This window comes from Myotis myotis, unplaced genomic scaffold (genome assembly GCF_014108235.1).
Source record: "Myotis myotis isolate mMyoMyo1 unplaced genomic scaffold, mMyoMyo1.p scaffold_m19_p_11, whole genome shotgun sequence".
Classification (NCBI taxonomy): domain Eukaryota; kingdom Metazoa; phylum Chordata; class Mammalia; order Chiroptera; family Vespertilionidae; genus Myotis; species Myotis myotis.
In genome coordinates this window covers 12,621,895-12,646,459 of record NW_023416315.1, presented here as the reverse complement: position 1 = coordinate 12,646,459, position 24,565 = coordinate 12,621,895, and the positions used below count along the sequence as shown (strand labels likewise).

Genomic DNA, 24,565 nt, shown 5'->3' with positions numbered 1-24,565 from the left:
CGGCGCATGAATTCATTCACAGGTGGGGGTCCCTCGGGGTGGCCTGAGGGGATCAGGCCAAACCCATAATCCAACACTGCCTGCAGCTCCTACCTGCCGCTCCCACTCATCCTGGCCCCACTGTGCCTGCCGTGGGCTCGTGCCCAATCAGTCCCGACCGTGAGCCCTGCCTCTGGCACCCTCCCAAGGGGAGTGGCCTGCAGGATCAGGCTGAAACTGGCTCTTCAACATCCCTTGAGGGGTCCCGGATTGCGAAAGGGCATAGGCCAGGCCAAGGGACCCCACTGGTGCATGATCAGGGCTGGGGAGGGATCGTGAGAGGGCTCCAGGGTGTGTCTGGCCCCATCTCATCCAGTCCCAATTGGGGCTGATCAGGGCCAATTGGGGCCAGCCAGCCAGGGAGGGACACAGGAGGTTGGCCAGAAGGGGAGGGACCGTGGGAGGGCTCTAGGGCATGTCCGGCCCATCTTGCTCAGTCCCAATTGGCTGGACCCCAGCAGCAAGCTAATCTACCTGTCGGTGTGTCTGGCCCCTGGTGGTCAGTGCACGTCATAGCAAGCAGTTGAGCGGCCTTAGCATATTACGCTTTGATTGGTTGAACAGTCAACTTGTCACTGGACAATCGGACACTTAGCATATTAGGCTTTTATTATATAGGATTATTCTTGTTTTATAAGTAAAGTTTATTGGAACACAGCCATGTCCATTCATTTACATATTGTCTATGGTTGTTTTCCCACTACAACCGCAAAGGTAAGTAGTTGGAGTTGAAACAGAGATTGTATAACCCAGAAGCCTAAAAAATGTACTATCTGGCCCTTTACAGAAAAAGGTTTGTCATCCGTTGCTCTATATCCTATTGTTCCATTTGTTTTCTTGTCAATATTTGTCATAACTTGTGTGTAGGGGTCTCTATTCTGCCTCTAGAATGTAAGGTCCATATGGGCAGTGTGTGTCTGGTCTTCACCATTTTATCTTCCCCACCTACATCAGTAAGTGATCCATAAATATTTGTGGAGTGATAAAGGGCTCTTGATATATTCTAATTTCACAGTCTCTAAGCGATTTTCTCTTCATAGTTAGGCTGACCAGAGGAGGAAAATATATAACACCCTTTGCTGTTATATATTTCATTGTCCATCTACAGCACGTTTTGCTTTTAAAATAGGTACCTGAAGAGCACTGCCACCCAATTCATTTCAACATTATTACATTAAATTATTTAAATTAATTGATTACTATTTAATTTTAAATTATGATAAATTTTGATAATGGTATGAATGCTCATCGATGACATTTCAAAATCCGCAATCCATTTAATTTCTTAATGTGATATATACATACTTCTAATAAAACAAATCTGGGAAGAATTATCTAGTAAAAATTACACAGTCGGACCATTTTAATCTATGTCTTATCTTCGCTCTTCACTACTAGAAAAACCCTGAAACATTTATCATGGAGAATAAGAAAGGAAGGAAACTGTTCTATTCCTGCTAGCAAATTCCTATTTATATCCTTCCACCATCTACTCTGGCCATTCCTTTGGCCCAGAAAGCCAAAGAGAAATTAGGGGGTGGTGAGACAGTAGTTAACTGAGGTTACCAGCAGTTGCTTCAGATGAAATACCCGGGAGAGAGTATTTCTAAAATGGCATCTTCCAGTAAGGTCCCCCACAAGCATAACCCCAGACATTCATGGATGGGCAGTCACTGTGGGTTTGAGCTTGAATCAGTGACAAGAGTCCAGCCACCTCTGAGACAGAAGGTCTATTATCTGACCTGGACTGTCACCTCTGCACCACTGAGACCTCATCATACACATTTCTTTCTACCGTCCATTGTGTCATTTAGATTCTCCAGTTCTTCAGTTTAAAACAACAAAGGTAGTTTTACAAGCCAGATGACTGTGTTTTCCTCCTTGTCTACTCATTCTCCCCCAAGAAACTTAGATTGTTTTTAAATTCCTCAATCAGAATTGAGAAACTTACCAATCTACATTATCAGAATTCTTAACATACAAACCTAATTTTCTTTTTCCTTTGCTTCCCCAAATATCTGACTTCAAAACATGTAGAAAAAAATGCAGAGGGGGAAAAAATTTAAGACTATTTATTTTATGTTTGTTGTTCCTATGTCAAGAATACCTATTGTGATGTTTTTATTCAAATAAGAGGCTCACTTCCCTTCTATGAGCTCCAAGGGAAAGAAGTTCCCAGGGTTAGGGAGAAACAATACACAATGCCAGTACTTCCCACAGGCTGGCCCCAAGGAAACGCAAATGCATTTTTTAATTTAATTTGTTTATTTAACTGACCCTGACTACCCTACCTAATTTAGTGGCCCAAATCATTGTCTGTTCCCTTACCCTGCTTCATAATCTTCATATGATGTATCACCATGTTACTACAAGTGAACCATGTATTATTACCTTCCTCATTATCTCCCCTACTAGCACAGAAGCCCCACAGTCTTATACTCCACTGAATCCTCAGAGCTTGAACAGTAACTAGCATGTAGTAGGTGATCAATAAATATTTGTTGAGTGTAGTGATCACTGTCGATTCTCCTTCCTGATTACATTCTTTTTAGTCTTGTCTTGTTTCTATGCATCACTTTATGGGCTTTTGATCCCAATGGCCCCACCCCTCCTTTTGTCTTCAGGGCACTACTCCAAAGCTACCAGACTGTTTTGCCACCTCGTGCAGAGGATCTAAGTGCCTGGGCATTTCCATCTTCCCTGAGCAGCCACAGCCAATGACGGACTGCTCTGGGAGAACGAGAGCCCAGCTCACTTGCCCACAAGTCCTCTGCTCAAGATCTGTTTCTAAGGAGCCTGACCTATGCTGAGTGATTGAGCTATGAGATTTTATGCAAATTCAAATCACTTCTTGAAAATTTTGCAATAACAAAAATGTCCACCACATTTCTCTTGGTTCTGTCCCAAACACTAATGGATTTGCTATTTACCACCTGCATCTATGGTAAAATTAATTACCCAGGGCATTTTAGAAAGGACTCAGCTTCAAAAGTAATTTCACAAACAATAACTATAAACCACTGGAAAAAAGAAATGACTGCGTCAATCCCCATTAACCATGCAGAACTACACTTCTTTGAATGAATGCTATGATTTGAAAGCATCATTCTTTTGAAAACGAGAAAACTATAACAAAAATCAAAAATGCATTTACTTTTAATGTTGCCTGCTTCTCATAACTCCCTGAAAATATCTTCATTTCTCAGTCAAAATGTGGGTAAAATAAGTTTCCTTTGCATTCTTCAAAATATTATTAGCAAAGTGATAGCATATCTGCTTGATTAATCTTGATTAAATTGTGCTTTATCTAAATATCAAAGTGCCAAGTTTGCTTCTTCAAATGTCCTCTCTTAGCTTGCACTGTCGCCCACAATCATTTTCCTCTTCAGGAGTGGGAAAAAGAACACTGTGTCAAAGGTTGAGTCACTCTAACTGCCAGTTATAGAAGTTGATAATGGCAGCATTTCTAAGTACAGGTTAATATAATTTTATGAAATCAATGCTAATAAAAAGTACCACCACTTATGCTTCCATTTTCCCATCCTATGGACCTTGTAGCTATGTAACATAGCTAGAGAGATAGATCTTCCCAGATAAAGGCCAGATTTTCTTTTTTTCATATACTTCCATCAAAACAACATAATACAACAGACTGAATGCAGAAATAGATATAAGAATCCAGCTAAATTCTATTAAGCTAGTTATAAATATTAAAAAGATTTGGAAAAATGTAAAACAATGCTACTCTTCACACTAATTTTTAAAAAATATATTTATAAAATGTTATTTAATTTAACATATAATGTGATGGGTTTGTTATTATTCTTTTAAAATAGTTATCAAATATTGCTTAACTTCTCAGCTTTAATTTCTAATACTGTAAATATCAATAAATAAAGTTCACATAAACTAAAGCTTTTGGGGCTCGTCAATAATTTTTAAGAGTATAAAATAAACAAATGGGACTACATCAAAATAAAAAGCTTCTGCACAGCAAAAGAAACCATCAACAAAACAAGAAAGCCCACTGCTTGGGAGAACATATTTGCCAATGTTATCTTCAATAAGGATTTAATGTCCAACATTAATAGGGAACTCATACAACTTAACAAAAGGAAGATAAACAATCCAATCAAAAAATGGGCAAAGGACCTAAGTAGACATTTTTCAAAAGAGGACATTCAGAAAGCCAAGAGACATATGAAAACATGCTCAAAGTTACTAATCATCTGAGAGATGCAAATCAAAACAAAAATGAGGTATCATCTCACACCTGTCAGAATGGCTATCAACAAATCAACAAACGACAAGTGCTGGAGAGGATGTGGGGAAAAAGGAACCCTCGTGCATTGCTGGTGGGAATGCAGACTGGTCCAGCCACTGTGGAAAACAGTATGGAGTTTCCTCAAAAAATTAAAAATGGAACTCCCATTTGACTCAGTAATCCCACTTCTAGAAATATATCCCAATAAATAAGAAACAGCGATCAGAAATGCACCCCTATGTTCATAGCAGCACAATTTAAAATAGCTAAGATTTGGAAACAGCCTAAGTTCCCATCAACAGATGAGTGGATTAAAAAACTGTGGTACATCTACACAGTGGAATACTATGCTGCTATAAAAAAGAAGGAACTCTTATCATTTGTAACAGCATAAACGGACTGCAGAGCTTTATGCTAAGCAAAATAAGCCAGTCAGAGAAAGATAAATATCACACGATCTCACTCATTATCCTATCTAATAATAGACAAACATGGTAATCAACTGTACCTCCGACACGCTTCCCATTGGCTAATCAAGGCGATATGCAAATTAACTGCCAACCAAGATGGCGGCCGGCAGCCAGGCAGCTGAAGCGAACAGGAGGCTTGCTTGCTCCAGGGATGGAGGAAGCCAAGGTTCCCCGCCTGCCGCCACCCAGCTCTGAGCTGCACTCTAAGTAACTATGTTGCAATTATAGAAGCTAAACAATCCCTAGAAACCTGCTTTCAGCCAGCCGGGCCTCAGAGCTGGAGTTGCAACAGTGTTTCAATTATAGAAGCTAAACAAAGCCCAGATACCTGCTTTCAGCAGCTGAGGTCTCAGAGCTGGAGCTGAACCTCAGAGCTAAAGCCGGCTCTCAGCTCCAGTGACAGCTATAGAAGGTAAATAAATCCCAGAATAAAAAAAAAAAGAAAAAAAGGAGAGGTTGGGAGCTTCAGTCACCCGCCAGCCTGAAAACAGCCCTCAGCCCCTCACCCAGACTGGCCAGGCACCCCAGTGGGGACCCCCACCCTGAAGGTGGTGTGACCAGCTGCAAACAGCCATCATCCCCTCATCCAGGCTGGCCAGGCACCCAAGCGGGACCCCCACCCTGATCGGGACACCCTTTAGGGCAAACCAGCCGGCCCCCACCCATGCACCAGGCCTCTATCCTATATAGTAAACAGGTAATATGCAAACTGACCCTAACAGCAGAAGGACTAGGAATGACTGGTCACTACGACACACACTGACCACCAGGGGGCAGATGGTCAATGCAGGAGCTGCCCTCTGGTGGTCAGTGCACTCTCACATGGGAGGAGCTCTGCTCAGCCACAAGCCAGGCAGATGGCTGCCAGTACAGCGGTGGTGGTGGGAGCCTCTCCTGCCTCCTCAGCAGCGCTAAGGGTGTCCGACTGCAGTTTAGGCCTGCTCCCCGCTGGCAAGTGGACATCCCCCGAGGGCTGCCAGGTTGCCAGAGGGATGTCTGATTGCCATCTTAGGCCCAATCTCCCAGGGAACGGGCCTAAGCCAGCAGGTGGTCATCCCCTGAGGGGTCCCAGACTGCGAGAGGCCAGGCTGAGGGACCCCTCTTCCCCCCCAAGTGCACAAATTTTTGTGCACTGGGCCTCTAGTGGAATATAATGAACAACATAAACTGATGAACAAAAACAGAGACAGAGAATCATTGATCAGAACGTCAAACCTCAGAGAGAAGGTAGGGGAGGGTGGGGGTAAGGGGAAGAGATCAACCAAAGGACTTGTATGCATGCATATAAGCCTAACCAATGGACAAAGACAACAGGGGCGTGAGGGTATGTGCTGGGGGGTGGGAGCAGCCAGGTAGAGGTCAATGGGGGAAAAAGAGGCCTTATGTAATACTTTAAACAATAAAGAATTTAATTTAACAAAAGAGTATAAGTCAGCCCAGCTGGTGTGGCTCAATGGTTGAATGTCAACCTATGAACAAGGAGGTCATGGTTTAATTCCCAGTCAGGACACATGCCTGGGTTTCAGGCTCAACTCTCAGTAGGGGGCATGCACGAGGCAGCTGATCAATGATTCTCTCTCATCACTAATTTTCAGTCTCTCCCTCTCCCTTCCTTTCTGCAATCAATTTTTTTAAAAAAAGAATATAAAGCAATTTTGAGACTTTTTAAAATGGAAATTGCTGCACTAAATTGATAGAAAGTAAAAATCTATGCCTAAATTAGTCTAGGAACTCTTTCAATACATATAAAATAAAAAGAATAAGTTATAAAGCATTACTTCAGAGTTCATTTGTCATACTATTTTCTTTCTTGTGGAGCATAAAATAATGGCGCATCTTACAATCTAGTGGGTTTTTAGATTCATTGAGAAATGAAACATATGCCCTGAAAATCTATAAATAATTACACCAAAGATATCTCACAATCCTACATATGCAATTACATATTCATTTTAGAAAAGACTTTACCTCATGACTCCTTAATCACTAGCTTTTCTAAAAGTGCATTTAACATGTAATCCTCGCTACAAATATTCTATTTACACTTACTCACACACCCATATCCGATTCACATTGTTAAGTTCAAATTTATCCAGAGATCTTTACTTGGCTTTTTTTTTTTTTCATCCTAATGGGACTTCACTTCTTCTGGAAAGAGCTACACCCTACCTGGTGGTCGCACTGAGACATTTAACCCAGAGTCACCTTCACCGAGGCTCAGGGCCATCCCTGTCATCAGGCCAAGCTTGGAGGAACACTCCGCCACAAATCCGGGATGCAATCATAGGAGTTCTATTAAAACAAGAATTTAAATAAAATAGATCAGCAGTTTCATGGTACTTGGGACTCAACCACAAAAGAAAGTGGTTTTGTAAGGAGATGTTTACAATACTTATTAAGTTTACAATTGTATCTATATACTTGGCTTTCTCATTAATGCAGACATGAAATATATCTAAAAATGATTGGCATATATACTGTGTATTGTGTGTATATATTGCATACACACAAATTATTAGTAAGCAAGAATCAACTTCACAGTTAATTTTTTTCACATCTGTGGACAATTTTACCTAATAAGTTACTCTTAAGATTTTCACAAATTAGTAAGTATATAAACAAGAGATATAAAAAATTTAAGAGTTGAGGAGGGGGGGTCAGGAAGTTGGCTACTCAGATCACAAATCAAAGAATGACTAGGAGATTTGTTTTTATTCACTATTCCCATGATTTGACACATACTAACTGAAAATACTCACTTTATATCACAACCAAATTTACCTCAGCTCTATTAAAGAGTATAAAGAACCATGTCTATCCTGAAATGGTAGTAAAAATAATAAGTCCTGGTGCCATTAAATTTTTTAAAAAATCAGACTGTCCTCTACTCTTGACAGATTTAATAATAACAGTTTCTAACTTTTTTCTAACACAGACAGAAAAGAAGAATGCCTGTGCAATGAAACGATACCAAACCTTGCCTGCCGTGCTGACAGCATAGGCAACTGAGCTTATCCACTGGCGAGCCAGGAAAGGCCTTCTTAACCCTCCTCTGCCCTGGCCTCACCTTCAGGACTAAAACCCCAAGACTAGACTCTGATTTGCTTAACAGTAAAAGAAAAATTCCCCGAGGGAGATAAAGTATTTGAAGCCTTTTGTCAGGTATTAACTAATAGAATTAAGTTTGTTAGCCTCTTCCCACAGGTCACGAGGGGCCTGGAAATCTCAGAGGGTGCTGTGCTCCCTCTGACTGGATACAGCCTGAGCAGTTTCATTCTGGGGTCCCGTTGCCTCCCTGGGTACTTCCAGAAAGCTGAGCCTGGGCCGTTGTAGTATACTCGCCTCTGTCACTCTTCTCACCAAACACTGGGGTTGAGGAGGAATGGGAAGTTGTATTTTTAGTCTTGGGTAAAGTCTTTTCTGCTATTACTTCTGACCTAAATAAGTTGTATTTTTCATAATCCACTCCACAATCCATTGATGAAGTATAGGAACAAAATCAAGAATTTTTTGTTCTCTTATCTTCTATATCCCAATGAGCACAAAACAAAAATTCATAACATGCCCTCTGACATCATAATTCTTCTATAACATGACTACTATGAACCCAAGTCCTCCAACCAGCTCCCATTCTCAAACAAGTGTAGGTTAATCATGATAACTTTCCCAGGAAGAGTGGGGCAATGAAATGAAAGGAAGAGAAAGACTTGAATGGGAAGCCCGGCCAGCATGGTTCAGTGGTTGAGCATCAATCCATGAACTAGGAGGTCACGGTTCAATTCCCAGACAAGGCACATGCCTGGGTTGCAGGGTCGATCCCTAGTGTGGGGCGTGCAGGAGGTAGGAGGCAGCTGATCAATGATTCTTTCTCATCATTGATGTTTCTCTCTCTATATCCCTCTCCTTTCCTCTCTGAAATCAATAAAAATATATATTTAAAAAAAAAAAAAAGACTGAATGGGAAGATGGCAGGCAACCCCTGATCAGAGAGCAGGGAGGAGGGTCGATTTCTGCCAACAAACCTGGAAATTTCTGCAATCCCCATTATAGTACTAGGAGTCCTATTCGGGTACAGGACTCAGACTGGTCCCATATATGTAAGCTGTAGTGAGCCCTACCTTCAGGATAATCCAGGCAGACCTGTGGAATTCCTGGCCAGTTAGCTATGCAGACTCATGCCAGGCATTTCACTGCTCATAAAATAACTCAATCCCGCAGTTTATTATTGAATATTTTAGATCCTGCTCTTCCCATTCTTTATGGTAGATAGTTACTGTTGATATTACTGTACATGCTTAATGTGGAAAAGGAAATTTTAAAAACACAGGAATAAAATAATTATGTTTTTATCTCAACAAATATCCTATTGCAACGTGATAGTATTAGGTAGCATTAGGTCATCCAGGTATGACATCCTGGCAACCTGGACTGTGAATGGCTGTGGGGCAGAGTAAGTTGATGTATTCTGAGCATTGTTTTAAAGTTAGAATCAACAGAACATGAGGCTGGTTGGATGCAGCTTGTGAGAAAGTTCAAAGAGAACCCCCAGGTTTCCGACTTGTGCATCTGGGCAGATGGTGATGGCATTTACTGAAATAGGGAGCACAGGAAGAAGGGGGATTTGAGCAGGGGGGGTGATGTGTTCAGCTTTGGACCATTGGTTTTTAGATGCCTGTGGGACCTCTCCGCAGATGTGGAGGACACAGCTGCAGAATAGAAGAGAAAGCAGCCAGCTGTGCCAGAGTGACAAACTGTGCAGCTCTTTGTTCTCTGCAGCTGGGGGTGAGGGTGGAGGGTGGCTCTTAAAGATGGGCTGCCTGATTGGTAATCAAGTACATTAGAGTGGGGGCATAGCTCTCCGTTAGAGTGGCTGTAGGCCATTAACACAATCTGTAGCACTTTTCACTTACGTTGCTCTCAAACAAATAGCACATTCAGAAAGTTAAATGCCAATTCCACATCCATTAGCATCTACAATCAAAACTTGTCTTTCAATAACATGTAGAGCAAAACAACATGGCATGCAGAGGTGCACAAGTGATTATTCCAGGCTAAGAGATGCTATTCATGAATCTCACAGGGTGTCTCCTTGTCATTGCTCATTAACCAACCTGCCTTGCTCAAACCCTACGCTCAGCGGAGCTTGTGTCACCTTCCAGGAGAAATCACAGAAATAATTTAGCATGATGCCAATTAATGAACTCTGTGAAGTGTATTGTCTATCATATCATCAACAGCAATTACCCCCACCTGACACATTGCCTGACAAAAAGATCTCCTTTTTTCCTGAAATTAAAACCCAATGTAAGCTGAAAATACTTTAATCACCGTTATAGGGCAGGGATACCAATATTTCAGTGTTGCAAAGCAACCTAAGTTAATTTGAACAATCAACACATTGTCAGGTTAAAAGTAAGTAAGGCTGTCACCTCCACAAACTCACTACCGGGTGGATGTTACAGTAGAAATCTTAGAACAAATCTTGCCATGTATAGGAATTTAGGAGTAAACAGGAACAAAGCCTGGTTACTCTAAGAGAATTCCCTGCTCTCTGTCCTAGACACTATCCTCCAGCAATCACCTTGCAAAAAGAGTTCCCTATGAGACAGATAAATGATATTCTGAGAGCAAAATCAGCAGAACTTCTAGCTTTACTAAGTGGCACCAGGTGGTCTGGTCCTTCATTAAGAAAGGAACACAGAACCAAATGGAGTTCTAGACCTCCTTCCTAGTTCCAAATATGTGTTGTTGCTGTGCCTGCTGATTCTTATGGTTTATTTACTCAAGGGAGGTAGGGTCCACCAACTCTTTCTAGTTTATCACATATTTAAAAACTGAATTTCATCAATGAAATATTATTGTATACTAGAGGCCTGGTGCACAGATTCATGCAACGGTAGAGTCCCTCGGCCTGGCCTGTTCCCTCTCACAACCCGGGACACCTCAGGGGATGTCAGACTGCCAGTTTTGGCCTGATCCCCGCAGGCCAGGGACCCCTTCCCACTGAGATTTATCAGTCTGTTCCATGTTTCCATACCTGTGTGTTGAGCGTCGGCCACCTGGTGGTCAGTGCACATCATAGCTACTGGTTGAACGGTCAAATGGTTGGCCAGTCGCTTAGGCTTTTATATAGAGAGATTATTGCATATTATTATTATAACACCCCTTATACTAATAATGAACAAGCAGACTTAGATGCCTATATTTACAACACTAGTGCTCACCTCTTTGGAATGTTGATTTTTAGTAAGAGAGCTTAAGTGCTCATTAACCAACCAATTCTGCCTAGAAGATGTACTCCTAGTTAAAGCATCTCAAAATGTTAGTTTAAGGCCCCAAGACTTAGATTACTGTTCAATTATGCCCATGTATTTCACATACTAAAGTAGTTTAATGTAGAAGTCACACATAGACAATATGACATTCAGGTTCTTATTTTTGTTGTTGCTTTGATGTTAAAGATAAGCTCTAACTGGTTTGGCGCAGTGGATAGAGCATTGGCCTGCGGACTGAGGGGTCCCAGGTTCCATTCCAGTCAAGGGCACATGCCAGGGTTGCGGGCTTGATCCTCAGTAGGGGGCGTGTAGGAGACAGCTGATCCATGATTCTCTCTCATCATCGATGTTTCTATCTCTCTCTCTCTCTCCCTTCCTCTCTGAAATCAATAAAAATATATTTAAAAAAATAAAAGCAAAATCTCATAACAAGGGCTGTTTCAATGATCTTTTACTATGTAAAAACCATCTCAAAACTTAATGGCATCAAATATGAAGCATGGCCATTATAGTTCATAATACTGTATATATAGCTGAAGGTTTCTAAAGGAGTGTATCTTAAACATTCTCACCACAAAAAGAAATGGTAATTATGTAATATAGTAGTTGTGCAAGCTATCCGCTAGGGTGGCAATCATTTGCAATATATAAGTGTATCAAAGCAACACGCTGTACACTTAAACAGTATAAACAATGTTATATGTTAATTATATCTCTGTAAAAAACACATAATGGACCAATACAATGGAGCAATAATCATTATTTCCTTTGTTCACAAGTTCACAATTTGGTCATGGCTAGTTGGGGGCGGCAACTCCTCTCTGGTTCAACTCCCCACTGGGGCCTCAGCAGAGGAGCTTAGACACCAGGAAAGGGAGGGGAGGCTGGAACCATGGGAAGGCTCCTGACAACCCTGTCTGGTATCTGGACTGGAATGACTCAGAGTTCAGCTGGAACTGTCCACCTGAACATGGCCCCTCCGTGTGTTTTGGCCTTCTGACAGAATGGTGGCTAGGTTTCCAGAGGAGCCATGCCCAGAGGGAGTGTTACAAAAGAACCAAAGAGCATGGCCTCACTTCCCCAATGTTCTATGGTGAGAAGCGCGTTGCAAGCCACCCTGGGTTCAAGGGAGGGAAGTTTGACTTAGACCCCCACCTCTAGTAGGGCAGCGGCAGATCACACTGCAGAAGAGCCGGGGTGATGGGAGATGCCATGATGGCCATCTTTGAAAAGACAATACATGATTGCTGGGTTCTTGTCCTCAAAGAACTCATAATTTAGTTGTGGAAGCAGAAAAATAAATGAATAATCACAATACAATACAAAATGGCAACAGATTAGGGATCGGCAAACTACGCCTCACCTCCTGTTTTTGTAAACAGATTTCCTGGAACTCAGTCATGCTCATTCATTACGTGTTGTCTGTGACTGCTTTCACGCTACAATGGCAGAGCTGAGTAGTTGCGGCAGATACCATATGGCCCACAAAGCCTAAAATATTTACTTTCTGCTCCATTAGAGAAAATGTTTACTAACCCCTGCAATAGATTCTAGGGGAAAAAATGTTTGGCAGTATTGAGGATGGGAAAAAAAGTAAATTTTTGTGGTATTTCAAAGGAGATGTCACAAAAGAGTAAAATTTAGACTGAATTTTATTCAATGACTTAATCCTATTTGCCTTGAGAAAAAATTTAAGGCAGTTTACAAGGATACGGAAAGACTATCTAATGATCGCCCAGCAGTGGCGTTCCGAAAGAGTTATTCCAGGCTAAAGGGACAACAAGAAAGCACGTCTAAGGAAATGAAAAGTGCGGTACATTCAGAGAACTTTGAAGAGTTCAGTGTACTGGACCATGTGACGGACACTGCAGGGTGTGAAAGGCATGAGAGGTCATATGAGACCAAGAAATGTGAAGTTTGAAGCATTCAGCCAGAAAACTCTTGGGACAGCAGTGATGGAGACGGGACCGCGGCAGGGACATTGAGAATGCAGAAGCAGGGTTACGACCAGACACTCCATTCCCTCACTCAGATGTCTTTTCATTTGTGATCTCATCAGAAATGTCTTCTTTAATCAACGCATCTAAAATGGAAACTCCCTTCTTTTACTCTTTGTTCCCTTACCCTGCTTCATGTTTCCTCTTAGCACTACTACCAGCTTCTATTATATATTTATTTGTCCATTGCCTACTTCCCCCTATTAGACATAAGTTCTAAGGGGATGGACTTTGTTTTGTTCATTGCCATTACCCCAGTGCCGGGAACAGAATAAACTCATTTTCTGAATGAATGAATGAATGAATGAATGAATGAATGAAAAAATGAATAGAAAAAATGTCAGAAGCATGAACAGACTGTTGAATCTTAGAGGGAAGGCAGGGGAGGGTGGGTGGAAGAGATCAACCAATGAACTTGTATGCATGTATGCATAACCCATGGACACAGGCTCTGGGGTGGTGAGGGCCTGGGAGGTGGGGAGGAGGACAGGAGAAGGCTGGAAGAGGTTAATGGGGTGGAAAAGGAGGACCTATGTAATACTTTCAACAATAAAGATTAAAAGGAAAATAAATAAATTTTTAAAAAGGAAAAATGTCAAAAAGCAGTGTCCACAATTCAGAGACAAACTGGATATGGGAGGTGGGAAGGGGAAAGCACTGGGAATCACTCAGTTGGCTGAGTAGAGGTTGAGCCATCAACTAAGAGAAGGAGAACAAGTTTGGTGGAGAATGAGGCATTGGGTGGGAAGACTGCAAATTTGGTTTTAGACAATATATTGAGTTCAAGTTGCCTCTTCAGTAGACAGCTGGGATACAAACTTTAGGAGAAAAGCACTGGGTGTGTAGGTTTGAGATCATGTGAGTATCAGTGATAATAAATACCCTGAAAGGATGTGCGATTAAAAAAAAAAAAAGTAGAAGCCTAAAGTAAGAAGAGAGCTGGTGACTGTATCTAGGAAGAGAAAGCACTCTTTAAGAGACTGGTAGAGAAAAAAGAATCAAGGAGACTTGGGGGAGAGTCAGAGAAGAAGAGAAACAAAGAAGAGCTGGTGCCAAGAGAACCAAGATAGTATACAGTAGTCCTCCCTTATCCATGGGGGACATATTCCAAGATTAGCAGTGGGTACCTGAAACCACGGATAGTAACAACCCCTATATATGCCATATTTTTCCCTTTACATATATACCTATTATAAAATTTAATTTATAAATTAGGCACAATAAGAGATTAACAACAATAACTAATAGAACAATTATGACAATATACTCTAATAAAATGTGGTCTCACTCTCTCAAAATATGTTATTGTACTGTACTCACCTTTTCACTTATGAAAAAGCACTTTATGACTTCTCTTTGGCAGATTCAAATTGCTAGCATCACTACTCATGCACCTTGGGACCATTATTAAGTAAAATAAGGGTTACTTGAACACAAGCACTGTGATACCACAACAGTGAATCTGATAACCAAGATGGTGACTACAAAGTGCCTAACAGGTGGGGAACGTCAACAGCCTGGAGATACTGGACAAAGGATTCATGTCCTGGGCAGGATGGAGCAGGATATGGTGAGATTTCATCACACAACTCAGTATGGCTCACAATTTAAAATTTATGAATTGTTTATTTCTGGATTTTCCATTTAATATTTTCTGACCATGATTGACCTCAGATAACTGAAACCATGAAAAGTTAACCCAAAAATAAGGGAGGGGGGATACTGTATTTTCTAGAAATAAAATTACCAATAGATTCAGATCCAGCAGAAGACTTGTGCTAGGACTAGTGAAAAACCACACGAAGTTCCTAAAATGGTCCAACAGCAACTCTTACTGTTTAACATTGTTTATAATTTATAAAATTTGCTGTAACTTCTATGACCTATTTTCTTTTTTAAAAAAAATTTCTGCTAGCTTTAGGGAAATAATATTCCTAGATCTAAAAACCAAAATTCTTTTTCTATAGTTGACAGCCTCTGTTGTCTCTATGAGCAAATAAATCCCTGGTAAAGGAGATACTAATCCAAGTCCTTTTTCACTTGTTTGTGTTCCCTCTCTGTGTTTTCCCCTTTCCCTCTCCCAGTCTCACTGGTTCTATGTGTCTTTTCCTCAGAACAGGCATGTGGCTAGACTTCCAGATTTAGTGTGAGAAGAATGTGGTTTGAAGAGAGCTGTATTTCCCCAGACCGCAAAGATCTGTTCTCCCAGAAGCAGCAAGGATGTCACTCTGCCTCTTGGCACTACCCCTGCAGTGTATGTCCCAGGGACGATGCCTCTTTGCCAGAGTCCCTCTTTTCTAGAAAATAGCTGAGGGATGAGCCCAAAGGGACGATGCAGATTGTGAGGGCTGGGAGGGTGAGCTGGGAGGGTGAGGGCAGGAGGCCAGGCTCGATGGCTTTGTTTCCCTGTCTGGAATGGCTACTGTCAGGCAACCAAGGTCCCCGGGTTCCGCTAGAGCGTGTACTGCCCACTCCTGCAGGAAAGCTCACTGTATCTCTCTGCTCTTCCAGGATGAGGGCGTGCCAGCAGCAACCTGATTCCTCCCCTCTCTGGGCTGAGACTCACAGTGAGCTGTGGGCTTCCCGCTCCAGGCTGCGTCCCTGGCACTGTCTCAGCTCTTTCCCCTTCCCACCTCCCGGGTTCACTCCCACTTGCCCACCTTCACGTGATCAATGCATGGATCTCTCAGACATGTTAGTGCATTGAGTAGGGAATCCTATGTTGAATTATAGCTGTTCAATTGTTGAAACTTCAAGTGGAGAGACCCAGGGAACTTCTCATGCCACCATTCCTCTGACGTCACTCCAACAAATATGTGCATGTGTGTGCGCGCGTGCGTGTGTGTGTGTGTGTGTGTGTGCACGCGCGCGTATTTTTTTCTTTATTTCTTTGAATGGCTAAGTTTTTCTTCATTTATGCCCCTAACTATAGTTGTTTCCTAAAATTCAGTTTTTATTCTTCAACCCTTTACTACACCCATCCTTGTCTCCTTTAGGTCTCTGTTCTCCTACAATTTCTAACTGGTCTTACAGTTTATGTTTTCGTTGAGTAGGGTGGTTATACAGAACATTAACATATGCAGTTATATACCAAACATTACATACAATGTATTAGTAAGAATGCTACCAACTTAAGTCAGTAATCAGTTTAGATAATCCTTTTATATTGGAGTCAAAGAACATATTCTGACTTAGGATATATTATTTTAAAAAAGCATTTTGAGAGAGAATACCTTAGACTTTTCTAAGGATGAGGTTGGGCAGAGTATAATTCAGATTCAAGAAAACACTAACACAGGCTCTTCCGGATAAGACAGCAGAGTAGATGGACACTGTGAAAGCCTCCTCCCATGATCCCCTCAAAATCACATCTAAATTACAGAACAATAAACCTGGAGAAACGTCTGAAGACTAGCTGAATAGAAGTCCTAAAACTAAGGCTATGAAGAAGCCACATCGAGGTTAATAGGAGTGTGGTGGTTGAGAAGCAGGAGGGATACCTAAACTGCAGAGGTCGCCCCTGAGGAGTGATGAGGTCCAAGCCCCATGCCAGGTTCCCCAGACTGGAGACCAGGGTTAGGAGGAGGAGCCCACAAAACATCTGGCTGTGACAATCAGCCAGTATTCCATTCGTTTGGGTGAGACAGAAGGCTGCTAAAAACCCAGGCAACCTCTTAAAGGGCCCATGCACTGACTCTTGCTAGCAGGAACTCACCATGAGCTCCTGCTGAGAGATAGAGGCTCAGAAGCTGCCAGACATACGGGGAGAAACTGAGTTGTGTGGCTTCAGGACGAAGGCTGGAGGGTTGGCCACCAGGGTCTCAGTATTGAGCCCTCTGCCAATGCAGGCAGTCACCATCTTTACTGTGTTGACCACACACACACACACACACACACACACACACACACACACACACACAGCCAAATATGAATCTGCATTAGTCTGGTGAACTCCACTGGCTCCAAGCTAAGATCCCACCCCACCAAGAGGTACTCAGGCCCCAGGCAGTTGGCAGCTGGCCTCAGTGAACACTGTGACTTTGGCAGAGTGGTCTCAGGCTCCGCACTGACACCAAATCTGAAAATGCATTAACCTGGTAAACAGAACTCACCCCACTCATTCCGTGACTCCTTGAGATGCTCCATCACCCAACTCACGTACCACCCAAGACTTTCAGTAGCTGAGCCTTACAGGCAACAGCAGATCTTGGGGTGCCTTGTGCCTTTTACTGACTTTTCCCAGGTTCAATCCTGGTGGCAGCAAGCTTCACTTTGCAGTGTGGCCTCCCTCACGTACACCTAGGTCCAGCACAGGCAACTACCAACCACAGATCTCTTTGTAGCTCCCAACAGGTAGTCCCTGGCTGGTCACAGGCAGCATCTGACACTGGCCTGCACCTCACCACGGGGAGTGAAATGGCTCCTTTATGGTCCTCCTATTCCCAATCTCTCTCTGCTTCAGTTATTTCTCGCCAGGTGAACCTTTTGTATGATTCTATGTTGCCCAAGTTCAAGAGTGCTCAAAGGCTTTCTATTGCGTGTCATATGAAAACCAAACTGAGAATTGGGACTTCAGTTTCTTCAATTGTAAAATGACTACACTGGTCTTGTGGAGTGGTTTTCAAGTGTCAGCAGCCCAAAACATACACCAGATTAAAGTGGAGCCACTCAGATTGAAGCATGAGAAGGAGCCAGATGCTACCACTCCACCACTGCCCCTCCCCCGCTTGCCAGCAGCCTCCACAGATAAATGACTGACCACAAAGACTTCTGAGTTTCTTTCTTGGAACTGCAATGTTCTAGAATTTACTGTCTCATTTTCAGAGACTGCTATGTTAGAGGAACATAAACTGAGACGTGGAACCTTCCAGTCCAAGTCCGTTCACTTCTACATTCAGTTTCTAAAGCTGCAACCTTCACGTCCACATGGCATCGCACTCCCCACGGCAGCCATCAAACAGTCAATGCTTTGAGTCTGCCATTTGGGGAAGCCACCAATTGTGCACTGTAAGACTCATAAATACACATGGAAAAAGAGAGAGGGGAGAAGAAAAGAAGAGGTGGGAGAGGAAGAAAAGGAGGAGAAAAAGCATCATCATCATCATTAACATCATCATCTGGAGCAACATGTACAGCAAAAGAGGAAAGACACATCACCTACTGTCTCCCATTAATGTTGCTGTCATCTTTATTCATTTATTCATGTGGGGGCAGAGGATATATCACAGTGAATCTTGGCCTTGGTGGCAAATATACTAATGCTGCAATTCAAATGTGATAATCATAGAATTTTTAAAGAACAACTGAGGAAACAAAAGGAGAAAAAGATCCTCTGGCATTAATTACAGTTATTTTAATATTATTAAGAGGGAGGCAGTTCTAAGAAAAGCCACACAAAATCCCTGCAGGGAGAGAGGAACAATTTTTATGAGAAAAGAAAAAAAATTATTTTTACTAAAATCTAAATCTACAACTCTGAAAATTATACCTCATTAAAAAATTTCTTGAAAAAGAAATTATCTATTATTTTTCTGTAATTGTATACCTCAAACAGAGAAAATGTTTGCTCTTTCTCTGGTATTTTATATAATAAAGAAGATTATAGCATACTTTGTAGCATTTTTAAATTGAATATCGCATTTTAATGAATAAATCGGATCGATTTATACAAAGTTGATGTCAACAAAATCTCCCTCCCAAAGCAGCTTTACATTTCAAATCCCATAGAGTGGAATTTAACCTTTTAACATCTGATCCAAAATATTATGTCAGCACATTTTTTCAAGGAGAACCTTCACCTGATGTAGCAGCCATGACTGGATTACAACAGCGCTGAGATTTCAACACCTTGACCCACCCAAGGTGCATGTCCTGCCCATAAACATACTCAACATGAGCCAACTGGGCAGTCCTGCTGATCCCAATCTTCGAGGGCAGTGATGGCGAACCTATGGCACACGTGTCTGAGGTGACACACGAACTCATTTTTTTGGTTGATTTTTCTTTGTTAAATGGCATTTAAATATATAAAATAAATATCAAAAATATAAGTCTTTGCTTTACTATGGTTGCAAAGATCAAAAAACTTCTATATGTGACACGGCACTAGAGTTAAGTTAGGGTTTTGTAAAATCCTGACACGCTGAGCTCAAAAGGTTTGCCATCACTGTTCTAGGGGCAGGCTGACAAAGATTTATGTAAATATGTGCTTCCCAGTTACCCACAGCAGAAGGAAGGAAACATGGCAACCGTGACTCACTTCTGCTCACATTTCATGGGTCAAAACAAATCAATGATCACTCCTAACTTCAAAGGGGCTGGAGGATTGTTATCTTACTACCACCTTGTAGGAGAAGTGGAGTATGTGTCACCAGCCCTATTGACCATCACATCTGTTTTTGCTCTTTATCTTCTTTGGACTTTGGCACCATATAACACTCCACACTATCCATCCCCTCATTTGGAACTCGTATCATCAACCCAACAAATATATTATCAACCAAATAGCAACAAAATATTTTATTTCGTTTAAACCAGAGGTAGGGGACGTCTGGCTTTTGGGCTGTATAAGGCCCGTGAGATCATTTGGTCTGGCCCCGCCAAGGCATTAGGGGTGAGTTAATTAAATGTTTGACCAAATATAGCAGGCTAACTTTTAAGTTGATAATTTTGTATGTCCTAAGAATGATATTATAAATATTCAAATAACCCTTGGCAGAAAAAAAGTTCCCTACCCATTTTCATATTAAAGCAAGATCTCTCTTTTTTTATTAAAAGCAACACCCTTAGTATATCTCATTTTGGCAGAGCCAGAAACTGTATATAAGTTCCAAGAATAGAGAAGTTGGTAGTCCCACTATGACGGAGATGACATGTTGTTCACCAAATGCTGATGACTCTCCCCACTTCTGTCATAGGTTAGAGTTGTTGAGTTGCAGCAGGAGATATTCTCAGGGCCTTGCAGTAGGTCTGGTTACATGACTGAGTTCCGGACAATGGAAGTTCTGGTGATGGAAGTGCCATTCACCACTTCCAGGCCCAGTCCATAAAAATCTCCTCCCACTCTCATCTTCTGGCTGGATGTTGATGCCTGATGCAACCTAGAAAGCCACGTTTTGAAGATGACAGAGCCCCTCACAGCCTGGTCTCCAGACGACTATAGTACCCAGGCCTTCCATCAATCCTCTACCCTGCTAAGGATATATTTAAGCCTTTTTATTAAAAATAGTTTTATTTTTAAAGTTTTAAAAAACAAACTTTTGTTATGATAAACTTTAATAGTGATGGAGGTAGTTAGAATAAACCGACAACACACTGCAAAAGTATGAATTTTAAAAAATATTTTGGCTGGGCATCTTGTTCTTCAGACAGTCGTGTCTTCCTGCGCAGTGCCAGCTGCAACCCTGAGACATGATGGTGAAGGCTGGAGTGAACAGATTGGTTGTATTAGGTGCCAGGTCACCAGGGCAGCTTTTAACTCTGGCAAGGTGGATATTGTCGCCATCAATGACCTCTTCATTGATCTCAACTACATAGTCTATATGTTCCAGTAGGATTCTTACTCAAGGCAAGTTCAAAGGCAGTCAAGGCTGAGAACGGGAAGCTTGTCATCAATGGAAAGGCCATCTCCATCTTCCAGGAGCGAGCTCCCGCCAACATCAAATGGGGTGATGCTGGTGCTGAGTATATTGTGGAGTCCACCGGTGTCTTCACTACCATGGACAAGGCTGGGGTCACTTGAAGGGTGGAGCCAAGAGGGTCATCATCTCTGTCCCTTCTGTGGGTGCCCCCATGTTTGTGATGGGTGTGAACCATGACAAGTATGACAACTCCCTCAAGATTGTCAGCAATGTCTCCTGCACCACCAACTGCTTGGCAACCTGGCCAAAGTCATCCATTTTAACTTTGGCATCATGGAGGGACTCATGACCACAGTCCATGCCATCACTGCCACCCAGAAGACCATGGTTAGCCCCTCTGGAAAGCTGTGGCATGATGACCAAGGGGCTGCCCAGAATATCATTTCTGCTTCTATTGGTGCTGCCAAGGCTGTGAGCAAGGTCATCCCTGAGCTGAATGGGAAGCTCACTGGCATTGCCTTCCATGTCCCCACCGCCAATGTGTGGGTTATGGATCTGACCTGCCGCCTAAACAAAGCTGCCAAATATGATGACATCAAGAAGGTAGTGAAGCAGGCATCAAAGGGCCCCCTCAAGGGCATCCTGAGCTATACTGAGGACCAGTTGTCTCCTGTGACCTTCCAGGGACACCCACTCCACCTTCAATGCTGGGGCTGGCATTGCCTTCAATGACCCCTTTGTCAAGTTCATTTCCTGGTATGACAATGAATTTGACTACAGCAACAGGGTTGTGGACTTCAGGGTCCACATGGCCTCCAAGGAGTAAGAGCCCACTGGACCCCCATCCTTAGCAAGAAGAGAAGCCCTCAGCTGGTGGAGGGGGAGATCCTTGCTCCAAACTGATCCCCCAACACACTGAGGGAGAATCCACTAGTTGGAAACTATCTCCACAGTTTCCATCCCAGATCCCCTGAAGAAGGGGAGAGGTTTAGGGAGCCCTACCTTAACATGCATAATCAATAAATGTCACTGAACCCAGCCCAAAAAATATGTTTTGGTTGGCCTTCACAGTGTGTTATCTTTAGCTTTCTACTATTTCTCGCCGCTCTCTTATGTGTATTCTCTGGATTATTGCTTTGCCCGATTAGAAGAGAATTTCTCAGCAAGTGAAGAAATAACTGCATTATTGCAGAGGAGTTTAGAGTAGTCAACAGGGAGGACTGCCAGTTTCTGGTTTTGTAGAACCTACTAACCACCACAGAAACAAGATATAAGCACAATGTCAATGACTGCCTAAGGTTGACAGGCCATATTTTAAGTGTCTCATGGTAGAAATAATTCATAATGCATGAAATTAGATATATAATGGCACTTAAATTTTATCATGCTCATCAAAGCCCTATCATCTCTAATACGTTGTGGCAAACAATACTATGGCTTTGCGGAACTATTTTCGTTTCCCTCTGGACACACTGATAGGCTGCATTTCCCAGCCAACCTTGGAGGACTCAAGGCCCACGGGGAGAGCTGAACCACTAGTTGGAAGGAGCTGGATCCTGAATAAATGCTTAAAACATTTGCCACGCCACCCAACCAACTTGGGACTGTGATATGAGAAAGATATAAACCACTGAAATTTTGTTCTAGTGATTAACACAGCATACCCTGAGGAATACATTAGGATTGCTGTATGTGCATCAAAGAACTCTGTGAAAGGTTAAAACTGAAGGGGCCCTAGCCAGTTTGGCTCAATGGACATAGCATCAGCCTTCAGATTGAAGGGTCCCGGGTTCAATTCCGGTCAAGAACACGTACCTCGGTTGCAGGCTCTCAGCTCTGGTCAGGGGTATGCAGGGCAGGAGGTAACCAATCGATGTGTCTCTCTCACATCGGTGTTTCTCTCTGTCTCTCCCTTTCCCTTCCACTCTCTCTAAAAAAATAAATGGAAAAAATATCCTTGGATGAAGAAACAAAAAACTGAAGGGGATGGTATGTAATATATACTAAATAGAGCTGTTAATCTAAAAAAGGAAGTCCAGCTCTATAGATGTACTCTAGCCCATCTCTACTCTCACCCCACCCTGTTCCTAATTGTTTAGAAACTGCCACAGAATGCTTCTTGCCCTGGCAAGGGTGAGGCAGACTCCAGAGGCACTTGCCCTCACTGAGACACATCCTATCTGCAGAAAATTCTCAGGTGAAGGAGCTTAAGAGGTACAAACCTCCAGTTATATATAAAAAGAAAGAAAAGTCATGGAGATGTAATGTACAACATAGGGAAAAGTCAATATTATTGTGATAACTTTGTATGGTGACAGATGATTACTAGACTTACTGTGGTGATCACATGGTAAGGAGTATAAATGTCGAATCACTATGTTGGAAGCTGGAAACTAATATAATATTGTATGTCAACTATAATATTTTTTTAAAAGAAGACCCATGAAATGGGTATTGCAGCTTCAGAGGAGAAGAAAATTCCTCCTAGGTATAGAGCAAGGTGGGCACAGCCCTAGACCCAAGGCACCGGTCTAGCCCTCCCTCAGAGCCCACTGCGACACCCCGCCCTCCACACACACTTCCCCTGGCCCCGTGGGACAGCCTTCCAGGAGGCTTGGGTGCCTCTGGCAAGGTCCCCCAAGCCACAAAAGAAAGCCCTGCAGGCTGTGGCCTCGCTGCATCTGGCGCAAGGGAAGAGCTTGGCTCAGGGCCAGCACCCCGTGCCCCTACCTACCTCCAGTCAACACTCCTGCGCCCTTGTTCTGAACTTGCAGAGGCAGGGAATCCTCTTGGCCCCCTTCCAGTGGGATGTGATTCCTGTCAGACTCTAAGCCAAGAACCCAGGGCTTTGGGAAGAACAATGTTCCATATAAAGATCTAAGAGGCAGCTTCTATTCTGATGTCGCCCCAGGGCCTCAGGACCAAGGCTGTGAGAGCAGGCTCCATTCAAGAGGTCTAAGGCCCCCTCTCTCCTAGGACCCTCTGCAATGCCCTTGAACAGGAAAAATCCCATGAGCGAATTCCATCTTTGACTTGGAAACTCCCTATTGCAACCGTTTTGTCAGGGTCGTGGTATGTGTGTAAGAGGTAGAGACAGGTAAGTGATTAGGTAGCTATGTAAGTAGGTAGCTAGATAAAAATACTTGATAGTCTGCCAATCATTCTAAAAACAGGGTCCCAGGGATGAGTCTGGGTATCGATTATATGGGAGAGTTCTTGGTAGAGTCTTTGTTCCTTACATAGTTTCTTACAATGCCAATCAAACTGGGTTCCTTCCCACGTTCCACACCATTTCCCTTCCAAGTTTCCCATTCTAAGGTTTCAGGAGGAGGCGGGTGGCAGGGCTTTGGGTTTGGTGGTTAGATGGGAAGGGAGGGATGCCTGGGTTTGGGTTGATCTGGGCCTTCAGGAGTGTCCACCAATATTCCTGCTGCTTCCTGTAAATGCAAGGGGATCCACTGATTTTTTTTTTTTTTTAAAGAGAGAGATTCTATACAAACTATCCTTTTCACAAATGTTTATTGAGGCCCTCGCTGTGTATGTGGCAAACACCGCGCTAGGCCTTGGGGAATTGGGTGATGAAGAGAGCAGTCACTGTCCCCCAGGGCTCACAGGCTGGAGGAGGAGGAGGCCTCCTCGTAAACAGCTCGCTCCCCTGGGAGAAGTGCTATGACAATGGCCACTTACCAGCAGTGGGACCTGGGACAAGCACTGGACTTCTTTGTGCCTTACTTTCATCATCTGTAAATGGGCATCATAACAGTGCCCTCTCCTTGGGATGTTGCAAGGATTAAGTAAAGTAGTGTATGAAAGTGCTCAGAACAATGTAAGGCACCCAGCTAGTGCTATGGAAGAGCTTGCTCTTGGTGGTGGTGGTGGTGGTGACTAATGCAGGAAAGCTTCCCTAACCCTGTGCTTCCCTAAACCAGAAAGCCCTCCC

At 42.8% G+C, this 24,565-nt stretch overlaps 1 pseudogene; it reads left to right on the top strand.

The window, feature by feature from the left end:
* Positions 1-14,519: 14,519 nt before the first annotated feature.
* Positions 14,520-21,451, top strand: LOC118666561 (annotated as a pseudogene).
* Positions 21,452-24,565: the final 3,114 nt, after the last annotated feature.